Source organism: Echeneis naucrates, chromosome 22 (genome assembly GCF_900963305.1).
Source record: "Echeneis naucrates chromosome 22, fEcheNa1.1, whole genome shotgun sequence".
Taxonomy (NCBI): Eukaryota; Metazoa; Chordata; class Actinopteri; order Carangiformes; family Echeneidae; genus Echeneis; species Echeneis naucrates.
Genome location: NC_042532.1, coordinates 12,676,886 through 12,683,024, shown reverse-complemented (window position 1 = coordinate 12,683,024; position 6,139 = coordinate 12,676,886).

Here is a 6,139-nt window from a genome sequence, read left to right as displayed (position 1 = left end):
TGCTGATTTAATTCTTTAATAGGATTTATTGTAAATGCCAAGAAACCAATTTCATCCCTAAGTTGTTGGTGATGTATTTAGATGTCATTGGAAATGATGTTATGATGAACACCAGTTTAGTGTTTTCCGAAGCCAACAAAGTCACTTCTATGTTTTTCTCAGCGCTGCGTTCCAGATAGTTCATTCCTCATACATAGTTTATTTTGCTAAACATCTTGTGATTGCAAACTATTTCAGATATATGGCTATTCAACGAAAAAAAAAATGCTGCATGTTCAAAAATCCCCGTGACCCAACCTCAGATAAGCAGATGAAGATGGATGGATCAAAATACGATCAAAAAGCAGTGTTCATTACAGTAGGCCAGTCTTCCTCACAGGATGAAGCTGATGACCTGCTGTTCTGTGCTGCTTTTAGCTTCATTAGCTCGGACTACAACGCACCAAGACTGAGAAATGACCAGCTGGAGACCAGTTATATGGCCGTAGGGGGTCAGCCATGATCCAGTCACTGATGAAACAATGATCCTCCAGTTTCAACAGCAGCTCTAACTTGTCACAATCAGTGTCCGGTGAGGGGGGAAAAAAAATTAGTGTTCAAAATCTCAAAGCAGAGGATTTGTGAATCAGGAGATACAAACTGTGACAAAATCAGTTTTTTTTAACTTAACCTAAAACATTAGTGTTTTTTCTTTCCCCCACAAATTTACCAAAATGGGATGTTCACCTGATTGGTGGAATCTATCTTCTGCTCTGTAACACAACTTTTACCAAAAATGTTGCCATTACAAAAACTATTTCAACTAAGCTGTGTTTACTACACTAATGTTCCAGCAACCTAAACGCTCCAATTATTAACCATGCTGTCATTCTGAGAGGAAAAAGTAATCCAACTTTCTTAAAGAATGAGATGAAAACCTCGGTAGAAAACTAAATCTCAGAAAATAAAGGTTTCTTGTTGGAATTGAATTGGCAGGCTACGAGATACGACTTTCTTCTATATTCAGGATATTATCTTCTGAGGCCACAAGATGCCAGATAATTAGATTTGTCATTGTCCATTTTTTAAAGATCTCAAAATCGTATTTCTCTGAAGTCAGATCTCATTCCTGCGCGCTCTCTATCTCCCAGACACACACAGTGTGTATGTACGCCTATCTCTTATTACTTTGTCATGTGCCCCGCAGAGACTATTCCTTGGATGGTTCATTATGAGATGGGCTAATTAGCCTTGGTTCTTAGGGAAGGGAATCTATTTGCCCATTACTGTAACACATGCTGTGACATATAAGTGTGTGTGTGCTGTGTAATGTCAGCCAGGATCACTGGTAATTGCTAAAAGTTTCAGCTTTGCTTTGACAAAGGCAAAAAATGTATAATGCACACGTTTAGATAGGCCTTAGAGGGCCATTTAACCATTTAATATCATTCAGTTCAGTGTAGAGTTCCACTCATTCGGGGAATATCAATCAAAAATGATATTTCTGTTTGCGCTGAAATTATTCCGTGTGTACAGTGTTCTGCAGAAATGCTTTGCGCTGCCTTATGATCCATAGAAATGATAGAATTGCTGCAGTTTTAAATTAAAGTTTTCATGCTACAGACGGTCCACTAATAATAATAATGACAAGACTAATCTACCATTTTAGACTAGACAGTCACCTTCCCATCAGTTTTCCATTATTTAAAAAGTCACTGATGTAATAAATATTGAAGGGAGGAATACAGGTAAAAATATACGGATAATTATTTATGATGACATTCAGCATTCAACACTGATCATGTCTTCTGGGCACCAGAAGCTGAATGCCAACACCATGAGCAGGAAACTACGCTCCAAGAATAACTGGCTGACATGTTGAGTCTCCCAGTGGAGCTGAAAACTCAGCAGAAAGACACAAAGTGGAGTTTGGCGCATCGAAGTGTGACAGTGTTGGAGAGGGGATTTCATAAACTCCTAGTGCATGAGACACAATGAGCGGAAATGTCGCCGATCTATCGGCCGTGCAGTGTTTATGCGAAAAAGTAACCTTTTCTAACCCACATGCTGTGTTTTGTTTACAGGGACATGACAACAGCCCACCAAAATGAGCAACAAGTCTTCCACCATATAAATACTTGTAGAATTTGTTATAAACTTACAGACTCAAAAAAAAAAAAACAATAAATTGCTTTAATATCAAATAATTTCAACTAAATTGTGGTACAAATACAGCAACAGCAGTATCTGGGATTTTTTTCACTTTCAGCTTCAGTTGAGGTTTTATAAATTTTGATTTGCTAAATTTTGCAACTCCCTCCAGTATGTCAAATGTTCATATTCATAAATCCTTTTATCCTTTTGGTTAGGTTGGAAGAAGACTATCAGAGATTGCATAGTCGAGTCATGAAATAAAATAACTTCAGTGTCACATTTTTCCAGGGCTGTAAGTATCCTCAAAAATGTTTTTAATCAACAATCCCAGGGATGAGGAATGGCATCCCCTGTTAGGAAAAACATCCTTTTTGTGTAATAGCTCAAATGACTGAATATAAACACTGCAGGTTTTGGTCCTGTTCATAGTGTGTACAAATGGAATTTACTCAAAAACACAGAGGGAGTGAAGTCAATAAAAATTGTTGAATTGGTTAGATGAAGTGCACGCCGAATCTGTAGAGATTTGTTACATACAATCGGCCGCAGCATCTGAGGTTCCATCTATTTTTGTAAAGGCAGTGCTGCAACATGCAGTGACAGATTTATACAACGCATGTAATCATACGTGTGAAATCGTTAAACATGCAGTGAGGTACTCAAACTGTGTAACAACCATTTGCAACTCGCAGCCTGCAAACAGCAAGTGAACCACAGTTATTATTGACTATTATTAGCACATTAAGTACATCTGACAATACAGTCCTGTCAACAAGCCCTCTGCATGCGTAAATCAAAGTGTGAGCCAGGAAAAATACTTTTACAGATACTATGATTACATGTTGTATTTGCAAACTACTATATTGTTATTATGACAGTCAACCTCAGCTTCTGCATTAATATGGGGGAAAAAAAAAAACAAGGCTCGCACATGGAATTAATCGATAGAAATTATATCTATCATTGTGCTTGTGCATGCACTATTCTTAAACAGGTCTTCACACAGTCACAGTTCCTGAGTAAATGGCTTTCTGAGGAATGGATTAAAATGGCCACAGGACGTTATAAAAGCCAAATCAAGAGTTGTTTCTGGAAAGTTTGACCACAGACCTCCAAATGGAAATTGGCCTGGGTGGAATTTTTCTGTCAACGATTGAAATACTTTTTTTGCTGGCGGCCTCATCTGATGGGAATGACAGGTAAACACAAGGTTTAAACAGACCAAAGCGTATCTGGTTTCTTTATTAGTCATACTAATGTCACTGCATGTGAAAAAAAAAACCATGAAGCGTCGAAAAACAATTGCATAAAGAAAGAAGAGAAGAGGAAGGAATCCTTTAAAAAAAAAAAAAAACAACAACAACCACCAACCGTGACTCATTAAAAACCACAACTTGGCTTTTCACATTGTGTTGATGAAACCTTTCATTTGGAATAATTAACCCCAACTGCTCCAGTCCTGCCCTCCTCCGTGTCTTTGTGTTCCTCTCTCATCTTTTGGGCCTCCTCCTACTGCGATGGGCAGCTGAGAGGAAATTATACCGTTCTATCTGTGTCTCTCGTTCACACTCTGCCCTCTTACTTCCTGGCACAACCGGCCATGCATGTAGCTTTTTCTGCTGACATGATTCACACCACGTACACACCACATGGACATGCATTTACAAGCACTGACTCACACTGCTAGTCTGGCTAACCAACCAACCAACTCTGAGGGCTTGTCTTCTCCAGTTGGTGAGTCAATGTGAGAATGCATCCCCCCCCCCCCAAGCACAAGTTTCCTCCCACCGCCATTTGTAGCAGAGTGACATTTCACAGGCGGCCCATTTTATGAGCTCAACACAGGTTGGACATTTCAACAGGTTAGCATTCATTCTTGACGTTGGGATTAAAAGATTAAGCGAGGAGGAAGGAAGCTTTTTTCAACACTTTCGTCCAACTCTACTATAAAAGAGAAACGTGTCACATCAGTTCCTCCGTGTGGTTTTTGACCTCAAAATCTCAAAATTCACAACCTTGATTATGTTGATTGACAGAGCTCATTCAAAACACATTAAAATGCTTGGTGTGACTTTCTCTGCCTCTTGACAGCTGTGAACAAATAACTCCAACCCTTTTCACACCTTCTAAATGACTCATACGCAGTTTGAACAACAAGCGGCTTCGGCTCCATCCCTGACTTACTACACAATGCAGCGCATTATGCCGCAGCCCCATCATACCTCCCTGTACTCCATCGATCCGGCTGGGCTTTTTCTGATGCATGGCTCTGGAACCCCGAGATAAATCCTAAATCCCAGAAAAGCCTGTCATTCAGATTAGGCCTTTTTAATGATTCTGAAAACTGCAAAGTGCTTGTTTTATCAAAAGCAGCAGAGGAGAGTCAGAGAATCACATCCACAGACAAAATGTCTGGACAAACAAAAAAGGTTATCATCCTATTCTCTGTGTTCCCTCTTATTTTGTGGCCTTTCGTTCTTTGACACACTTGTCTTATTTCAGAGGATGTTGCTGAGTTTTTAGGGAGGGAATCCCTTCTGATCTGAAGGAAAAAAAAAGTGAGCTGGATATGCAGACTCACTCCCGGGGACTGTGTGGGTGTTTGCATTCCTGTCAGAGTGAGCAGACTGCAGTCTGCCTCCTTCGTCCCACAGTATAACTTCAAGGACATCACATCACAGGGGAGCCTGGAGGGAGGTACAGTGATGTATCACTACAGCAGGCATCACACCTGCCTCATATATTACTGCTCATGCTCAGGTGTCCTGACGTTGTGGGTTTCCTAAATAACGGCAGACCTATGTGTTAATATATGAGAGCATACGTTCACAAAAAGTAGTTTCAGATACACACACTACAGATACACACACTACACTCTCCCACCAGTCTTAATCAATAAACGCCAGCAAGACCAAAATATAAAAACATCATATTAGCTACATTTCCTTAAAGAAGCATCTTACCTGCCTAACGTTTGAATTGTTTCCATCAAAGAAAACTATTAATGGGGACTGTATAGGAGTGCAGTGTCCACAAATGCGTAATAACTTGTGTGATGTTGATCTTGAACAAATCTAATGTTCAAATAGGAGAAATTTTTAATTCCAAGAAACTTCAACGCTTTTAGCTCAGACGTGCGAGGGCTTTCATGAAAACCAGACTTTCCCTACCTACAGCTTAGCAGTGAATGACACCGGCACAAGGGAAACCAACAATTATTCTAACTCTGAGATTACATGAATTTATCTTGGTGTGATTTGATATTCAGTGATGGGTAAAGCTGCTTCTTTTTGGTTTATCTACCTCTGGAAAGAGCCTGGATAGCTGTTTATCATAAATTCATCTAAACTAACTGGCTGCTGGCATAATAAAATAAAAAAAATAAAAAAAAACTGAGCCGTATTCATGTTATCAATTCAAACTGTGGTCAAGGTCAGTAATCTGTTCAGTTCACTGCGATCTTACAAATCTTACTTGGGGGACCCAAGTCAGATTCACTTTGGCTTTGTGTTCATTCGGGAAGATGAATGAGTGAAAAACACGTGGATTTACTCCGGAAACAGGACGAACCTCTTTGTCTTTGACTTGGTGATGCAGTTTGGCCATATGGTAGTTGGCAGGAGTGTTTGTGTCATATCTCTCCTCCTTCCCTCCATCCATCCTCCCTGCCTCCCCCCCTGCCTCCCCCAGCTCTCCGCCCAGCAGTGTATCGGCTGTGCCGGACGCGCAGCGTGCACTTGGAGATGTCTTGGCAGGATTACGCACGACGGCAGCATCAACGTCTGAGCGTGTGATAGCCGGACAGGACAGTTCCGAGCTGGACCGAGAAACACTTCGGCCAGCAGCGATTTCTCAGTTTCTTCTTTTCTGATCTGTTCCTGTGAGACCCAGCGGATCTGGATGACTTCTCCCCGTCTTCTCTCGCTCGGGTCACGGTGGCTACAGAGCGATGTAAACAGCTGGTGGAGAGGAAACAAACTCCACTGAGCAGTGGGCAGTTTTTTTT